Raw genomic sequence first — 20393 nt, forward strand, 5'->3', positions numbered from 1 at the left:
TAACTCACCCAGCAAACATTTTTCAACCCTTATTTTATTCTTAGGAGTTTAGACTTTCATTATTTAATACCCCACATATTCCAAGTGCTCTTGGAAAAACTAGGCTCAATAATTCCACTGGCCTTTTTCCCGGTCCGCTACTCTCTAATTATAGCTAACAAGTTTGAAATTACTAAAACTTTTTTATCCCCCTCCTTCCCCCACCAATCTTATAGCAGGGAGAGAGGGAAGCAGGCTGAATGCCTGTCTCCTGATCAACAGGCTGTGGGTGTTTCTTCACGAATTGCCTAAGTCTCTTAAAAAATGAACGAATTAACCAAGGATCATAAATCCTGTCTCTAACTTGTATCTAACTATGTGCTTTGTCATATCCAGCAGGGTGCCCTGGTAAATATGTAAATTATTTAGATTTAGTAATAAACTGTTACCATGCTGATGATTTCCTGTGAAAAACTGCAAGCTGAAAAATAACTGAGCTCCTCTTTTTCTTTGATAGCCTTGCCTATAGGCTGTTTTAGCACCCCATAAATCCTATAATTGTATAGGATTATTTGGCAGCATGTGGTGGTTTCTGCTAAATCACAGTGAGAAGATGATCAGGCTGGTACTGAAAATAAAGTATTAAGAGTGACTTTATAAGATTTATGGAAGGAAAGATTACCACTGGCAGAAACTCAGTCTTTCCCCTAATGACTAGTAAGGAAAAGACTAGAATTCCTTGCTGTGTTAAGACAGCATCTGTCTCATTAGCCTGGGTATAGGATTTAAGGATCTGTTTCATTCACTTATTCCCCAGCTCTTTCTTGTGCCCATCACTGGGATATGGGATGATACGACTGAAATCCAAGTGGGCTCAACTGTCAGGATATTGACTTAGAACTATTTTATTTGCCTTTCAATCACGGTTAAATAAATAGATTTATAGTACATTGGTTGAAATGAAAATGGAAATCTGTCAGGCTCTTAACATTTTTTCCAGCACATTTTCCAGGGATGGCTTCTCTGAGCTGGGCAAAGAAAGGGTTTTAAAATCTATGTGGCATTCTGCCAATTTCACATATGTTTCAGAGTCACATGAAAGAGCTGGTACAAGATCAGGAAGAGTAATATAGCTGCACTACAGCAGGTGCTGTTGTTGGGGAAGAGGGAGTGACTGACTGGAGGCTGCTGTCATCAGATCCAAATCAAAATCATACACTTAAAATAAATAAAAAAATAATATAGATAGAAGCATTTGCCACTGTTATCCATCAGTGGTCTGTCAGCATTAAGACAGAGAAAGAAAAATAAGCCATATGAGCCATTTTCCCCAACAGTGTCAGATGAACTATTTGATTGTTTTAACCCAAGTCAAAACTAGTATAAAACTAAAGTAATTATCAGATTCAGACCTAGCCCCAGATTTCCATATCAGAAATTAAAGAGAAGATTGTAGGTATCTTCAGAAGAGAAGTACTTCACAAGTGACCACAGGGAGCTACTTTGCAAAAACTAATAGATTTATTTTGGCAAAATAAGCAGCATTAAATAATATGGTATGTAAAGTTCTTTTGAACTCAGAGACAGGGAATCATAAAATATAAGTTGGAAAGCTTTCTAAAAGAGGTTGCTGACACTAAAAAGGAAAGAATCAACAATTTAGGTGCTTAGAAATACCATTGGGCATGAAGGATAGATTAGAAAGCCCAGCTATGATTTAGATTTTTAAAAATGAAATTTTATTATTCATTACTTATTCTAAAGTTTTCTCAGTAGCAAGAGGAGGTACAATTATTAATGAAGGAAAATTAAGGCACAGAAGATACAAGTTTGGCTAGCATATAGCACATGGGCTTACAGTGACTACAAAATCTACTGGCAAGGTACTCGAAGGTTTATAAATTTCTACCATAACTCAGGGCTTTAAAATACTCAAAGAAGTGCCTCAAGTGGTTTCAACTATTTGCATTCTCCAATAGATCAGCTCTACTCTGCGCTGGTTAGCCTCAGCTGGAGTATTGTGTCCAGTTCTGGGCACCGCATTTCAAGAAAGATGTGGAGAAATTGGAGAGGGTCCAGAGAAGAGCAACAAGAATGATTAAAGGTCTTGAGAACATGACCTATGAAGGAAGGCTGAAAGAATTGGATTTATTTAGTTTGGAAAAGAGAAGACTGAGAGGGGACATGATAGCAGTTTTCAGGTATCTAAAAGGGTGTCATCAGGAGGAGGGAGAAAACTTGTTCACCTTCGTATCTAAGGATAGAAGAAGAAGCAATGGGCTTAAACTGCAGCAAGAGAGACTTAGACTGGACATTAGGAAAAAGTTCCTAACTGTCAGGGTGGTTAAACACTGGAATAAATTGCCTAGGGAGGTTGTGGAATCTCTGTCTCTGGAGATATTTAAGAGTAGCTTAGATAAAGGTCTATCCGGGATGGTCTAGACAGTATTTGGTCCTGCCGTGAGGGCAGGGGACTGGACTCGAGGTCCCTTCCAGTCCTAGAGTCTATGAATCTATGAATACTTTGAAAAGGGGTGAGCATGCCTGACACCCTCTACCCCAATGAAACTTGGGGAATATGCTGCCCTGAAATTTTGCAATGGGCAATGTGGTTCATTTTAACCATTTATAAATCTAAAATGTCTGTTGACTACTTTATGTAAATGTATACATGAAATGGAATGTCCCAAAAAGATCCACTATTATTGTTTTGTATTATTATTTTATTCAAATAGTCTCCACTAGAAACTCTAAAGACAATGTCCTTAAGTTTCAGTTTTGCTGGCAGTCTGTCACCTCACTACCATAAACAGTGGAACAAAGAGAAGGCACTTTTTTATAAGTCTACATATAGTAGGATATTAATTATATATAATGATTAGAAAATGCTTGCAGTGCAGCTAATGTCTGTGGTTCCTTTCATGAATATTTTCTTCCCAGTGGCTGAAATAAAATATCAAGAGTGGTATGGGAGTTACAGTCAGAACAGCAATCTAAGCTTCTTGTAAAAACATGTTTTCTAAACATTTATGGCTTTTATGGTTTAATTGTAATACTGAATAGCCTAGAGAAGCATTCATTCTGTCACTAGTGTAGCATTTCACTAGTAACTCAGATAGCTTTAACTATCTGAAAATTTCACTTCTCTCGTGTAAGATGAAGAATCTCGTATTTTTTTTTTAAAAAAAACCTCAAACCAACAATCTCAGACTCCCATGTGTGTGTGTTCTGTTTAAGAAACACCATAAAAGGTGGTAAGCCTTAAACTTCAGGAGACCCGACAGTTTTGTAATCCTGAAGAATTCCTTTGAGATTACAGACATTATGGAGATCTAAGAGTGCAGCAGCTTCTAACAGAAAATGATTTTGATCCCCAACAATTTCACCTAAATGAAAAAATTATCTGAAATTTTACAGACAGGGTAGGATTTTTTTTTTTCTGGAAAATTGAGGTACATCAGAAAAGGTGTTCTAGAAGTATATGGGCCCCACTGATCTTATAAACTGCATGGCTGTCAGTGGGAGCTTTTAAATGCAATATTATCCATACACTGTAGTCATAATGTGGGGGGCGGGGGTGACAGACAGGAAACCACAGGGAGATGCAAGCAGGCTTGTGAAAATTAGTAGGGAAGTGTGGTGGTATATAACACACGGAAGCAATACCCTTATTTAGAATTGCCAGGTCCATATGCATCTGGTCTACAATAGAAAATTTAATTTACTCAACTTCCTCCACACCCCTGACCAACATAGTGAAGCTGACCTAAGTCACTGAGTAGACCAGAAATGGGCAAACTACGGCCCCGGGCCGCATGTGGCCTGTGGGATCGTCCTGCCCGGCCCCTAAGCTCCTGGCCCGGGAGACTACCCCTAGCATGTCCCCTGCTGTCCCCCCTCCCCCGCAGACTTAGCTTGCTTGCTCCTCTACTGGTGCAATACTCTGGGCTGTGGGGCTGTGAACTCCTGGGGCCTGACTCAGTCTCTGTGCTGTGTGGTCACGGGGCAGGGGTGTGGATAGGGGTCGGGAGGGAACAGGGGGTTGAATGGAGGCAGGGGTCCTGGACGGGGCAGTCAGGAAGGAGGGGAGGTTAGATGAGGTAGCAGGGGGAAGGTGGGGCAGAGGTTCTGGGGGCAGTCAGGGGACAGGAAGAAGGGGTGGTTGGACAGGGCAGGGGTCCTGGGGGGGGGGCAGTCAAGAATGAGAAGAGGGGTTGGATGGGGCAGCAGGAGTCCGGGAGGGGTCAGAGGACAGGGAATGGGGAGGGGGGTTGATGGGGCAGGAGTCCCGGATGGGGAGCAGATAGTAGATGGGAGCTGGGCCACAACTCCCTCTCCTAACCAGCCCTCCGTACAATTTATGAGACCCAATGTGACCCTCAGGCCAAAAAGTTTGCCCGCCCCTGGAGTAGACAGTGCTAGGTTGAAGGATAAATTCTTCTGTCGACCTGGTTACCACCTCTTGGGTAGGTGGATAAACTTCAGTGATGAGAGAACCCCTCCTGTTGGCATAGGTAGTATCTATAATGAGGTGCTATAGTGCTGCAATCTGTCTTCTCAGGATGAGGTTGCCCCTTTAAAGGAACCCCTTTGCTAGCACGCTTTTCTGGGCTGGCCCTTTAAATGTATCAGAGACAAGCTGGAACTCAAAAGTGGCCATTCTGTAAGTGCCTTCCACATGTCCTCCTCTTCCAGGTGGTAAGGTTTTCTTACCTCCTGATATGCTTTTCCCTTTTTATTCCTGAGGAGATGACACATTCTCACAGGGAGCCTGTGTTCTTGAGAAAGGGGCTTCATCTTGTGTCACAGAAACTGTTGCCACTAAATTTCCATTTCGCATTCCCTCCTGTCTAGACAGCTTTCTTCCCATGCTAGGAGAGAATTAGAAGCATGGAATCAGAAGAGGGAGCCAGGAGTCTGGAATGAGAACGAGGAGATACGCAGTCCCTTGGGGGAGGGGATGGTCTGAGGAAGAGTGAGATCTATCACTGTGCTGCTTGCAATTTCTGCTGGAGACAGCACAATTTGTCAGCTTCACCAAACCTGTGTCACTGAGCAATTTTTAAGCTTTTAAATTATTCTTAAGGAAATTCCCGTGCAAGAACTATGCCATAATTGAGTTACTGTAAGCTTTTACCTATCTATCAGTTACCTAAGTGAAAACATAATTTAAAACAGGGGGATTTTTATTCATTTTTTTTTAAGAGAGAAATTTGTTTTCATAGCTGAGACTACAGCGCTGTTTGGGTTTTTTCAATTAAGTAACCAGTAGATATTTACACCTTAACTTCAGCTGATCAGTGTTTGAGATATGATTTTGTTTGCAAGTGATCCCATGGCCGAACAAAAAACTAAAACTGCTATAAAGATTTGAAACTTTAAAAAAAAAGTCTTCAACTGAAACAGTGAAACAAATTTTACTTGCATGTTTGGAGAGAATGCACTCTGTAGCTGCAGTCCCAACAGCAGATTATTCAGCACAGAGCAATTCTAAAGTCAATTTTCAGCGTTTGCCAGACTTTCCTTTGTTCCTTTAAATCTTCATTGCACTCCTTTCTTTGCATTTCCTCTGGCATCTGGGTTACAGGACTGGCTGGTGGTGACTGAATGCCCTTACTATCTAATGTCTATTGGGTCTATGTCAGTGGTTCCCAAGCCCTCGCCTGTAGATTGCAGGGCACTAGTATTTAGCAGAGAGTTGATTAGTAACATGATGCTGGCTTGTCTGGAATCGAGCTGGTAAACTGAATTAAAAGAAGCTTTTAACTACCTTAAATACTTTGCTAATATGACTTTTCCATGAACTCAATGGCTGTAGCTGTTACAAAGATATTATTCAGTCATCAATGGCAGGGGAAGTGGGCCAACAATCATGAATGGGAGGGATATGGTTGCTCTCAAGATATGGCTCGCTATGGAAAATCTTGTGTAAAATGAGTAAGTCTCAGTTCTGGTCCTTGTGAACAGGTGTCCATGTTACCACCACAACTGGCAGCATCAGCAGAAGGGCTAATGACTGAGGTGACTTGGATTCTGAACTATCCTTAAATGTGACTCTACTGGTCAACAAAGTGAAAGTTTAGTGGAGCAATGTGAGAGCCTACTGCTACTGCCTCTTCTACAAACTGTTTTGAGGATGAACTAAAGGCTGCGCTTTTTACTCCTGTCAAAGCAGTAGTTGTCATGAATTCTAGTATTCACTTTAAGAAAAAATCCTCTTCTGTCTATTGTAATATTATGTATACAAAAAAATCTCAAAAGAATCTTTCTTCCTGAATTTTGGCTCACAATTAGCAAGTCATGTATATATGCCAGGCACCTCATTATGAAATCTTACAGTCGTTCCAAGTCTGACCATAATCTAATTCTAACACTATATCAAGCGGAGTGAGTTTGTTTTTTGTCAAAGCTAACTTACACAGCCCTTATCTGAGCAAAGCAGAGCTTGGTGGAACTAACTTAATTCTATCTTATTCTAGTAAATGATTAGAAAAAAAGTCGTATCGAAATAGTTAAACTCTGGCGGTAGACTTTTCATAAAGTAAGAATCTAGAGAGTAATTTTAATAATCTCTGATTTTTCTCGTTTGCATCCTTTCTCTGATGCATGTAAACTAATTATTTCAACATACAGCACCCCATTATAGTTTCAGGTTGCTCTCCATGTTAATTCTACCCTAACCACATTTTCTACAATGATTCTAGCATAAAATTCATAAAATTCATTCATTCATTCACTCATAGTACAACTGTAAACATACCAGTTTAAGAATGTTATTAAATAGATTTCTTCTTTATTAATTATTTTGCTATGGTTTTTCCATTTTTCCATCTGGATATGTTAATAAATATTACTAATCATTAATTATACTTCCTGCTCTTTGATTTCTGATGACTCTGAATACAATGTAATGGCTGACATACTTCTTGAAATATGCCAAATTTATAGCCAAGTTGATGATATATGTTGTTTTTAAGTACACCAAAAAAGTATGCAATGATCAGACGACTAACATAGTGAACATCAGTAAATGAGATAGGATCTGAGGCTAAAACAGAAAGAACAAGTTAAGAATTACTTAGACAAGTTAGATGTCTTCAAGTTGGCAGAGCCTGGAACTTTATTATACAGAAGAAAAATGTTTCTTTTAACTATTCCAATTTAAATGAAACAAGCATAAAAACAGTTTTCTTACCTTATCAAATCATGTTTAAACTTTCCCTTTTTTTTAGTAGTTTACATTTAACACAGTACTGTACTGTATTTTCTTTCTTTTTTCCCCTCTGCTGCCAGGGGCGGCTCTAAACATTTCACCGCCCCAAGCACGGCGTCATGCCACTGGGGGCACTCTGCTGGTTGCTGGTCCCACGGCTCCGGTGAACCTCCCGCAGGCGTGTGTGACGTTATTAATATAAACTAGGACCATATAGAACATGGGTTTCAACCAAGGTTCTGTAGTGGCACCAAATCTTATGTAAAGGGGGTCATATAAGGTGTCTAAGACCAGGTTACGGGTTATGATTATGCTGTCTGTATGTCTGTATCATTTTTGTAGTTGAAGTTATGAATATTGGCTGTATGCTGTCTGTATTTCAAATTGGTGCTGCAGTTCTGGGAACACCCAGGACAAGTTGGGTTGTCTCAGCTCAGCTTAGCTTGCTTGATGGCCATTAAGGACCATTAACTACACAATTGACCCATTTGAGAGGAGGCGGTACGCCTTGGTGACTCAGGCATGTGTTTACAGGAACTGGCCCATCTGGACTGCAAACTCCATTTATTGTAACTTTCCACAGTAGGAACAAAGGAGTGTTTCTTCACCTTGGAAAGTCTATATAAGGCGAAGGGCCTCGTCTCCTTCTGTCTTCAATCCTGCTTCTACCTTCTGGAGGACTTTTGCTACAAACTGAATGCTCTGCACCTCTGAAAGGACTGAATGACCCACCAGCCGGGAAGTTCTCCAGAGGACTTATTTGAACCTGCAGTTTTATCCATCACTGCTACAAGCCTAAACAAGTACTTTGCCATTATTCTGTATGTAATTGCTTCCATTTACCATTCTATGCTTTTCATCTCTTATCTTTTTCTCTTTATGAATAAACTTAGATTTTAGATTCTAAAGGATTTGGCACAGCGTGATTTGCTGGGTAGATCTGATGTTATATTAACCTGGTCTGGGTGCTTGGTCCTTTGGGATCGAAGAGAACCTTTTTTTACTTGGGGTGTTGGTTTTCATAATACCATTCATCCCCAGGACTATGTGGAATTTCTGGTGGGTGATACTGGAGACTGGAGTGTCTAAGGAAAATTGCTTGTGGAACTTGCGCGTAGCAGTTGGAGTGAAACTGAAGTCATTTTTGTCTGGCTGGTTTGATTTGCCTTAGAGGTGGAAAAACCCCAGCCTTGGGCTGTGACTGCCCTGTTTGAGCAATTGGTCCTGATTTGGCACTCTCAGTTGGGTCCGGCCAGAACCGCGTCGTCAGAGCGTGCCTGCAGCGAGTCCGCTGGTCCTGCGGCGTCTGTGGAGCCGTGGGACCAGTGGACCTTCCGCAGGCAAGCCGCTGAAGGCTACCTGCCTGCTGCCTTCCTGGCAACCGGCAGAGCGCCCCCCGTGGCATGCCGCCCCAAGCACGCACTTGGCGTGCCGGGGCCTGGAGCCACCCCTGTCTGCTGCCACCTGATTGCTCACTTTCAGTTCCAAATGAGGTGTGTGGTTGACTGGTCAATTCGTAACTCTGTTGCTCATAACTCTGAGGTTCTACTGTACTCCTTCCTAGACAGACATTTCCCACTTTGTATGTGTGCAACTGATTGTTCCTTCCTAAGTGGAGTACTTTGCATTTGTCCTTATTGAATTTCATCTGATTTACTTCAGACCATTTCTCCAGTTTATGCAGATAATTTTGAATTTTAATCACTTGCAACCCTTTCCAGCCTGATATCATCTGTAAACTTTGTAAGTGTACTTTCTATGCCGTTATCTAAATCATTGATGAAGCTATTTAATAGAACCAGCCCTATTTTAAAAAAAAAGTGAATAGCGTTTTGGGATGCATTAGCAGGAGTGTTGTAAGCAAGACATGAGAAGTAATTCTTCCATTTTACTCAGCACTGATTAGGCCTCAACTGGAGAATTGTGTCTAGTTTTGGGCACCACAGTTCAGGAAAGATGTGAACAAATTTGAGAAAGTCCAGAGGAGATCAACAAAAATGATTAAAGGTCTAGAAAACATGACCTATGAGGAAAAAGTTGGGTTTGTTTAGTCTAGAGAAGAGAAGACAGAAGGAATGATGGGAGTCTTAAAGTATATAAAAGATTGTTATGAAGAGGAGGGTGATAAATTGTTCTCCCTATCCACTGAGGACAGGACAAGTAGTAACTGACTTAAACTGCAGCAAGGGAGATTTCGGTTGGATATTAGGAAAAAATTCCTAACTGTCAGGGTGGTTAAGCACTGGAACAAATTACCTAGGGAGGTTGTGGAAAATCCATCACTGGAGATTTTTAAGAACAGGTTAGACAAACACCTGTCAGGAATGGACTATATAACACTTGGTACTCCTCAGTGCAGGGGAGTGGACTAGATGACCTATCCAGGTCCCTTCCAGTCCTATATTTCTATGATTTTTCTTCTATAGTACAGCAATCTTCATTCTACAAGTATTACAGTGGTTGCATGACATCATCCACATATATCACAGTTATAGGTAGAATGTTAGAGATCAATACAGAAATCATGCATCATCTGAAGGAACTGCTTGCAGCAGCACCAACTAACGGAACAGGCTAGCTGATACTAGCAACACATGCTGTCCCTAGTGTCACTAGATCATTCAGTTTGGATTGGAATTCACAATCATAGGGAGGCAAATGATGGTGATATGATTCTGAAAAGGAAAGCACATGAGACCAAATTAAAGATATTTGAGAAGGAATACCGAAACCAGCTACAATTTTTAATATAAAAGATCTGGTGTTTAATTCTTAGATCACAAATAGCCAACCAAAAAATATCTCCATGAGAGAATCAGAAAACTGTGGATGAGCCAGGCACCCAAAATTTAGGTTTGGAGGTTACTAAAAGACTGATAATTCCAAGGGCAGACAAAGAGAAAATTACATATCTAACAAAGGTCCCAACACACATAGGGAGATCATAATTTAGCTGTCCAGTTTCCAACAATACTTAATTAATAGCACATGGTGTTTTTTCACAGGACAGGCATCAGCATAGCAACCTTGAAACCTTGTCAATTACACAGGATTGCAATTCTAGTAGATAAAGCAACAGTCTTTCAGAAGTATTTTAGGATATTTGTGATGTTGCAGAGTATGTTATAGAATACAGGAAGCATAAGTGATTTAAAAATTGATGACCAAGTAAATCTCCACATCCCCATACATTTGTAAAACATGTATCCCCCACCCCCATATACCCTAGTTAACCCATTCTGATAACTATTATCCATTGCAGATTCCTTCAAACTGACAGCAAATTGAATAGTAAACTGTTTATGTGCTTCAGTTTAAAAATATATTAAGCTCTAATCCCTGCTGAACCTACATCACTAATCTAGTATTGTTGTATCTATGCTAATCTTAGTACCCAAGCATATACAAATATATAAAAGGTGTACATTCCAAGTGTCATGGTTCAGAGCTATCTGCACCTTTGACCATACTCTAGTTTCTCCGAGTGCAACTCCCTCAGGTGATACACACTGTGCCTTCACCTCTCTCAAGGTAGAATCCCACAATTCTCCCATTTTCAGGCTGGGTCCAAAGATATAGAACCATGTGTACCCATATGTGATTCTTCAGCAGGCCTGACTGGGTTTGAGACCTACAAGTCTGACCTTTGGAGATGTTACCAGTGCCTGAATTTGTGAACCAATTATTATTTAATCTCAAAGCATAACAGACAAAGGGTTTTTAACACAACAGTTTGCATTCATGTGTCTTGCTGAAAGATTAGTTAAACCTCACTTATCCAGACACCCCATATTTCTGGGACAAGGTTCAGGGTTTCCTTTTCCACAATCCCTGTGTCTCTGCTCCACTGTGCTTCAGGGGAAGACATTTTATCAGTCCCATAGTTCTTTGCCTGAATCTGGTCCAACCCGTTTATGCAGTCCATCGGGAGGTAGGGATAGAACATCACAGTTAATAGTCCTGGGTGAATATTAAGGATCTCTTATCTGAACTATTGTCCATCTCATTAGGTAGCTTCCTGACTATGTGGCCATTAAATTAATCCCTGGAAATATTATAATAAACACAATTACAATCCAATAGACAGATGGAACATAGAATAATAAAATATTAGAAACATCTCCTACATCCTTCACACCAAGGGAGAGAGTCATTAGCTATCAGAATTAAAAGGAATTAAGGGGAAATTTAGGCAGAATATCAAGAAAATGTCAGTGACATCCATGAGTCTTTAATCTCCCAAGGCAAACTGGTGACGTCCTCAATTGCTTGGGATATTTAAAGCTTCTCTAGACAAAAAGCTAGTAAGTGTGCGATGGAGGCCAATTCAGTATCAGCAGAGATGCCTGAAATACATTTTTAACATGGATTCTATGCTTGGCTAATGCCAAGAACACTTGCAGCCTGATGCTTTCTCAACTCCCTGTGACTGCCATAATGGGCGATTATTAAGTCATTGTAAATATGGGCAATTAACACTTCTAATTTGATAGTGTAATGATGATACATTATTTTTGCTTTTATGCGTGAGGCAGAAGTACATTACTCCTCTGTGGTAGGTGTAGGTTTATGTAAGAAAAGTTTATTTTGAGGTTAGAGAGATGGTTAGGAAGATTGTTTTTTAGCAATTAGTTTTTGGTTTGATGATGATACTGCATTTTTCTTCTTAGGATGACTCTTTTCTGCCATACATTAAGATGTTCAGAAATCTGGTTCAATGAATGTCTGCTCTGAAAATCAAATGTGTATTTTATCCTTTCTTCCTCTAAGTTGGGGAAAAGCCATCAGTAGCTTACCTACAAAGAGACAGACAAAAGTTAAGAAATTTAGTCTTTGTAACTTTTTTCTGTGCACATTTAATCGAATAATTCAGCAGTAATTTATCAGTTTAATAGATTGCAAGTATTCACTGATGATAATTTAATTCTTGCATAAATATTTCTGCTAGCTTTCTCTGATAACTTTCTCTTTTTGCTGGGGAATTGGATGGATGCGCTGTGGCCTTATGGCTAGATAGCTAGGTAAATCAAGATCACATTTGAACACTGGGAACCTGATTTAGTTTTAGTGGGGAAAAGGGCAGAGCACTATGATCTGAAAAAGTTCTACCAAAGGATATTGCTCAATGAAACCATGCCTCACTGTCCAGAAATGTCAAGTATCAGAGGGGTAGCCGTGTTAGTCTGGATCTGTAAAAGCAGCAGAGAATCCTGTGGCACCTTATAGACTAACAGACGTTTTGGAGCATGAGCTTTCGTGGGTGAATACCCACTTCATCAGATGCTCCAAAACGTCTGTTAGTCTATAAAGTGCCACAGGGTTCTCTGCTGCTTGTCCAGAAATGATTTGTGATTCGACTCACTTATTTGAAGCCCCCTCAGCTGTTGTTCTGTGGACGGAAACACGAATAATTGCCTTCTATAGGACACCTGCAAGTGGTCACATCCACTCAGCAAAAGAACAAATGTTTTAAAATATGTTCTATACTGTGGTTTATCAGCATAATTTCACATGATAAATATTGTGCCTGCAGATCTGCTACGAGTCAGCTCTCGACTTTAAATGCTAACAAAATCCTAAAAAGACAAGACACTTGGATGTAAAACCACTTTCAGAAAACTGAGAATTCACTGCTATAGGAGAGAACTTCATATTATAAAATAAGGTTGATGTCAGAAGAATTGTTTAAAAATGCCAGCTTTTTAAAAGATGGGTTTCCTGCATGTATACAGATAGTTTTATGTGCTAGTTTGAGTGATAAAATAAGCACCAAAAAATCAACATGGCATTGAGACAATGAGTTGAATTCTATTCTAGCTTGCATACCAACAAATAACATTTAAATTATAACTGTAGTGACACATTCTGTCCTCTGTTATCTTCAGCTGAACATCTATAACTGAGGATGGATTGTAGCCTGCAAAATCTTTTACTAGTAATGACATACAAGTCAGAAAAATCAAAGTTTTTAAATTTCATTCCAGGTTTGCAATACATTAGATGCTTAGATACAAGATCTTTATACTTGATAGATCAAATTTCTTCTGGAGGTCATTGACAGACAATATTTTAATTAGGGAACTCCATAATAACATTATTACCAGAGTAATGATAAAAAGTAAACTCCCCTGTAAAAGGCCAGATTCTGACACCCCTGTTACTTCAAGTGGTACCTTATTCTTCAAAGCAACCCCTTTGATTTCAACATGTTTGTCTGCAGAGTAAAATACTAGTCAAAGTAAATAAGGGTATTGTGATAAATGAAGGGGGAAGCTCCCTTTTATGGTCACTCACAGCCAGGCTAAACAGGCTTCCACACCTAACGCCGTTCCTGAGTCACCTACAGGAACCCAGCCAGAGGTGGTGAAAGAGACTCCAGACCAGAGTCTATGGCAGCAGGTGTAAATCTAGTTCCTGGAACCCAGCCAGAACCAGCCCATGGATCGGAACTAGCGGAGCAGTCAGCACCAGAGCCTGTGCTTGCAACCCTACCAAAGTCAGGGGAGCCAGCACCAAAGGGTGCCACAGAGCCTGCACCTGCATCAGCAGCTGAACCGGCGCAAAAGGCTCAACAGGAACCTGAAATACCACCTAGTGCACCAGCAGAGAGCAATTCACAGTCAATGGAAACAACCCCATCATCTGCATCACTTCCAGTGGGACTGAGCCCAAGTCCACAACCCAGCGAGGAACTAATGTCTCCAGCATCAAAGGAGCAGTTTCAGGCAGAGCAGGAAGCAAATGAGAGACTCAAGGGAGCTTGGACAGCAGCACAGAGCAACCCACCACCTCTCAGCTCTTCTAATAGGTCCAGGTTTGTTATAGAAGGAGGACTCTTATACAAGGAAATCCTTTCTTATACAAGGAGGACTGGCATCCTCTGAAACAGTTGACACTTCCTACTAAGTATAGGGAAAAGCTCTTGAGCTTAGCCCACGATCACCCTAGTGGCCATGCTGGGGTGAACAGGACTGAAAAATTTTTGGGGAAGTCATTCCACTGGGAGGGAATGGGCAAGGACATTTCTACCTATGTCCGGTCTTGTGAAGTGTGCCAGAAGGTGGGAAAGCCTCAAGACCAGGTCAAGGCCGCTCTCCAGCCACTCCCATCACTGAGGTTCCATTTCAGCATGTAGCTGTGGATATTCTGGGTCCTTTCCCTAAGAAGACACCCAGAGGAAAGCTGTATATACTGACCTTCATGATTTTGCCACCCAATGGCCCTAAGCAGTAGCTCTAAGCAACACCAGGGCCAAAAGCATGAGCCAGGCATTAACAAACCTTTTTGCCGGGGTAGGTTAGCCCTCTGACATCCTTACACGTTCGGGAACTAACTTCCTGGCAGGGACCATGAAAATTCTTTGGGAAGCTCATGGGGTGAACCATTTCATTGCCACCTCTTACCACCATCAAACAAATAACCTAGTGGAGAAGTTTAACGGGACTTTGGGGGCCATAATACGTGAATTCATGAATGAACACTCCAATGATTGGGACCTAGTGTTGCAGCAATTGCTCTTTGTCTACAGGGCTGTACCGCATCTCAGTTGGGGATTTTCACCCTTTGAACTCGTTTATGGCCACGAAGGTAAGGGACCATTACAGTTGGTGAAATAGCAATGGGAGGAGGTTACATCTTCTCCAGGAACTAACATTTTGGATTTTGTAACCAACCTGCAAAACCCCCTCAAGAACTCTCTAGCCTTTGCTTGAGAAAACCTACAGGATGCTCAACAAGAGCAAAAGGCCTGGTATGATAAACATGCCAGAAAGCATTCCTTCAGAGTAGGTGACCAAGTCATGGTCCTGAAAGCACTCCAGACCAATAAGATGGAAGCATCGTGGGAGGGGCCATTTATGGTCCAAAAGTGCCTGGGAGCTGTTAATTATCTCATAGCATTCCCAGACCCTACCCGAAAACCCATAATGTACCATGTTAATTCTCTAAAGCCCTTTTATTCCCGAGAAATCAAGGTTCTCCAGTTTACAGCCCAGGAGAGAGAGGACACTGAGTGGCCTGAAGTCTACTATGAAGGAAAAAGCAATGGCAGCACAGAAGAAGTGAGCCTTTCCATGACCTTTGGGCATAAGCAGTGACAGCAAATCCAGGAGCTGTGCACCAGCTTCGCACCATTGTTCTCAGCCACTCCAGGACGGACAGAACGGGCATACCACTCCATTAACACAGGTGATACTCGCCCAATTAGAGCCCAACCCTACCAGATGGCACCTCAAGCCAAAACCTCAGGAGAAAGGAAGATGAAGGACATGTTACAGATGGGTGTAATGCGCCCCTCTGAGAGTGCATGGGTCTCTCCAGTAGTTCTAATTCCCAAATCATATGGGGAAATCCACTTTTGTGAGGACTACCATAAGCTAAATGCTGTAACTCACCCAGAAAACTATCCAATGCCACGTACAGATGAGCTATTGGAGAAACTGGGACATGCCCAGTTCATCTCCACCTTAGACTTAACTAAGAGGTACTGGCAAGTGCTGCTAGATGACCCAGCCAAGGAAAGGTCAGCCTTCATCTCATGTAGGGTTGTATGAATTTAATGTGCTCCATTTTGGACTGCGAAATGCACCTGCCAACTTCCAGAGACTAGTAGATAACCTTCTGGCTGGATTTGGGAAAGTTGCAGTTGATTACCTTGACAATATGGCTATATTCTCAGATTCATAGGCAGAACATGGAGCACCTCCAAGCTGTCTTCCTAAGGGAGACAGGATTAACCATTAAAGTCAAAAAGTGTCAAATAGGCCTAAACAGGATAATGTACCTTGGACGCCAAGTGGGTCAAGGTACTAGCAACTCCCTACAGGCTCCCTTACAGGATAAATGCTATCCAAAATTGGCCTGTCCCTAAGTCAAAGAAGCAAGTTGAATCCTTCTTGGGCTTGGCCATGTATTACTGACAATTTGTACCACGCTACAGCCAAATTGCCATCCCACTGATAGATCTGACCAGGAAGAAACAGCTAAATGCCATTCACTGGACTCAGAAATGTCAGACAGCCTTTTACCAGCTTAAGGAGGCCCTTACATATGACAATGTACTGAGGGCCCCGGACTTGGACCAACCATTCGTCATAACCACAGATGCGTCCGAGTGTGGTGTAGGAGCAGTTTTAATGAAGGAGGGACCAGATCAACAATTCCATCCTGCCATGTTTCTCAGCAAAAAAACTTTCTGAGAGGGAAAGCCACTAGTCAGTCTCAGAAAAACAATGTTACGCCATTGTGTATGCTCTGGAGAAGCTACGCCCATACATTTGGGGATGGCGGTTCCACCTGCAGACTAACCATGCTGCACTGAAGTGGCTTCACACAGTCAAAGAGACTAACAAAAAACTTCTTCGGTGGAGTTTATCTCTTCAAGACTTTGATTTAAGATACAACACATTTCAGGAGCCTCTAACAAAGGCTCTGATGCACTCTCCCATGAAAGTTTCCCAGAATCAGCTGGATAAAAATGTCCCTGCATTCTATGTTGTAGTTCTTAAAATGTAAAAAGTACTGTTTAGTTCTTCATGTAAACATTAGTAAAATTAGAGATGTGTGTATCATATTAACTCTTGTTTCCTAAACCTCCAGGAAAAAAATCCCAGCCGGTGTGGACCCAACCTGAACCAGGCTGGCCAGCACTGTCTATGATATGGGGGGCATGTGATAAATGAAGGGGGCAGGGGGTAACTCTCTTTTATGGACACCCAGCCAGCCACTTAGCTGTAAAATCCTTCTTGGTAGCTCTTCTCTGCTTGCTTTACCTGTAAAGAGTTAAGTCCCCCAGGTAAACAAAACGGGCACCTGACCAAAAGAGCCAAGGGGAAGGCTAGAACTTTTTAAAATGGGGAAGGAAGCTTCCTCTTTGTGTCTGTGGTTGTTCTCCGGAGAGAGGGGAACAGAGCAAAGTCAGGGCTATGACTACGCTATAAGCAGCTTTAAGCCAGGCCTGAGAAATCATCAGATTGTACCTAGAATTACTGGTTTGAACCCCCCCAGATATATAAGTAAATTAGGAAAGTTTAAATAGATGTGATCAGGTTTATTTCTTTATTTAGGCTTGTGGATCTCCTCTGTGCTAACCCCAGATGCTTTTGTTTGCTCTTAACTTTTAACCTGGACCCCAAGAAAGCTATTCTTAGTACTTTATTTTTGGAATTGCTCTTTTAAAATCTAGCAAAAGCCTAAGTTCCAGATGTATTTTCTTCCTTTTTGTTTCTAATAAAATGTACCTTTTTTGAGAACAGGATTGGATTTTTGGTGTCCTCAGAGGTTTGTGAATGTTGTTTGATTAGCTGGTAACCGCAGCCAATTTCCTTTGTTTTCTTTCTCAGCTCTTCCCCGGAGGGGGATGAAAGGGCTTGAGGGTACCTGCCTGGGTTCAAAGGGGCTTTTTGGTTTGGTTTGGTTTTTTGGTTTGTTTGTTTGGTTTTTGCATTTGGGCTGTAGCAGTGTTTACCGAGCCAAGGTCAGAAAAAAGCTATAACCAAGCCTGGAGTGGCCAGTATTAATTTTGAAAATCCTTACGGGCCCTTTCCTTCTGCACTTGAAGTGCCAGAGTGGGGATTCAACCTTGACAGGTATCAATCTGACTCTACATCTCTTGGGCAGACACGCTTGCCAATGTGGTTTATAATTTATGTTCTAACCAGATCTGTGACTAAAGGTCAATGCAGTTACACCAAGGATGAAGTTAGCCTTTGGTCTTTTGTACGGTATTAGTAATCACTCCTATGTAATGAGAACTAGACTCTCATATGATTATTGGCCTTTTTAATGTTCAGGGTAAATTTCTATATTAACGTGTGTCTACTCTTTCTTTGTGTTCCGTTCCCTTTATGAGGAGAGCAGAAAACTTTGTGCACCAGTTTTTGCTGATACCATGTTTCTCCTCTGAAGCCTGCTCCTGAGCTTGCCCCATTTTCATTTTACAATATCTGTTCTGTCAGTCTAGGAAAAGCTTTTTAGTTAAATGCAAAGAACGGTATAAATGCAACATGGGCATGGCTAAAATACTGTTTTTGAAAAATTACTACACAGAGGCATACAACTATGGCCCCAATCCTCATTCCATTAAAATCAATGACAAAACTGCTATTGACTTAAGTGGGAGCAGAAGTGGAGCCTATTCTTAAGTAAATTTGATTTTCTGTTTGTAGATATCTCCTGATGGAAAATGTTGAACATATTATACGTGTGTTAAAGAAGGAAGCTTTTTTAAAATAGGTACACTAGAGATCAAAAACACCTTGAGTTACCTAATTTCTCTTTTCTGAGTACAGTTTATTTTTTTTAAAAATGAAATATTTTCTCAAATTTCAATAATAATCTTCATTTTGCCCAGATCCTTAGCCCCACTATATCCCTTTGTGATGCTGCAGTAGTGCAGAGAGGACTCCAAACTTCTTTAATTGGGTAACTGGGGATTCCTCCTTCATGAGAGAATCTTTGGCTGGTGTATAACTGGCAGAGTCAGCTTGACAGTTCTCCCCTGTCAGTGGCCACCCTCCATTCCCGCAGCATACTGCACTCCACCAGTCCTCACCAGTGTAATAGTTGCTAGCAGGCCATTACAAGCCAATGCAATTAACTTAAGTATGATGGGGATAGAGCAAGCCACTGGATGCTCCCAGGATTAATGGATGGAAAGGTGCTTTGTTGTCCTCTCCCTTCAGGAGGACTAAATGCTGTTCTGGTGTACCTGGAGATTTGGTCCTTTTCTTAGGGTTATCTTTGTATTTTAAAATGTAAAGCGAGAAACTAGTGGATTAAAAATGAAAGGCATTCACTGATTCAGTTTTTAAATGAAGCATAGTTTACCATTTGGTGGTTGTTTATAATTTAACAAAATGTGGCAGGTTGCTGTTTATAATCAAAAGTCCAGTGTCGAGTTATCGAGTATCTTACTATTTACTACAGTGAGCATAGCTATGTTCTGGAACACAATGTTATTGTCATACATGTAATTCTGAGATAGAAAGAGGTCAGATTCTATTTCAAGAACTCTTCATCTCAAACAGTTAAGCTATGGTTGTGTATGCCTCATGGTTTCCATTTAGGGGTATGTTTTGTATTAAATGCCCAAGTACTGAGGTGGGAATTTTAGCATGAACAAGTAGCTGGGTTTTTTTGTGGTACTATGTAATGTATAGTTTTTATTTTAAAGGACTCTCTAAGTGGCATCATGGTAGTTCCATGCATATGTCCTTGAATTATTTCCATATTACAAGTAATTTATAAGCAAGGAGTGTTCCATCATCCCTGCATATGCTCTGCTTGGGATCTGTGAGTCAAGTGATCATATTTCACACTCTTATCATCAATAATAAAAATTCTGCAGGCCAAATTATGACCTTGTGTATATTCATAAAGCGAAACAGTCTTCAGATGAAGTCCTCAGTTACACTTGCACAATTGTCTTTAGTGGGGTTTCCACAGATGTAACGGAGGCAAGGTTTTGGCTAGTATTTGAAGTTTAATTATTAATATTGAGGCTGTGTTTCTTTTTCAGCTGTACTGGTTCTGCAACACTTTTGGAAAAGTATTTAAAACTTATTTTTTGTCCCTCAAATAAGTAGATATTGTTCTGAATACTATCAGGGAGCAGGACAGTTGAGTAAAAAGTTGCCATATTTGTAAAAAAAAATTTTCAGAGTGAAATCTCATGCCCAGCAAAGTGACTGTAAGTTCTTTATGTTGATAGCAATTATTTTAACTGTTGGTAAAGTAATACACATACCTTTGTGCTGTACAATTAATAAAACAAAAGAATGAGATTTGATAACCTTGATAGTGGCAAAGTTCTTTAAAAAGTAACAGAAGAAAAGAGATTCTGAATATTAAATCTAATTATTGAACACATTAATTAAGAACAATTATCTGCAAAGACACCGAAAATCTCTAAAAATCAATTGAACTGAATAGGAATCTTTCCATTGACTTCAGTGGTCTTTGAATTAGGATCTTACTCTTCTTTGTAAGTATATTTAATAGTAATAGATTTTATATTGCACTTCTGATTTTTAATAATTAAATAGAACTGCTATCTTGTTTAAGCATGTGCATAAGTCCGTGCAGGGGCAGGGTCTAAAACTGATCATTTCAACTTTGTTGGTCCAATAAAAGACATGACTTCACCCACAGTGTCTTGCTAAGATCCTGGGACCAACATGACTATGAGAATACTCCAAATCTC

Source organism: Chelonoidis abingdonii, chromosome 2, assembly GCF_003597395.2.
Source record: "Chelonoidis abingdonii isolate Lonesome George chromosome 2, CheloAbing_2.0, whole genome shotgun sequence".
Classification (NCBI taxonomy): Eukaryota; Metazoa; Chordata; order Testudines; family Testudinidae; genus Chelonoidis; species Chelonoidis abingdonii.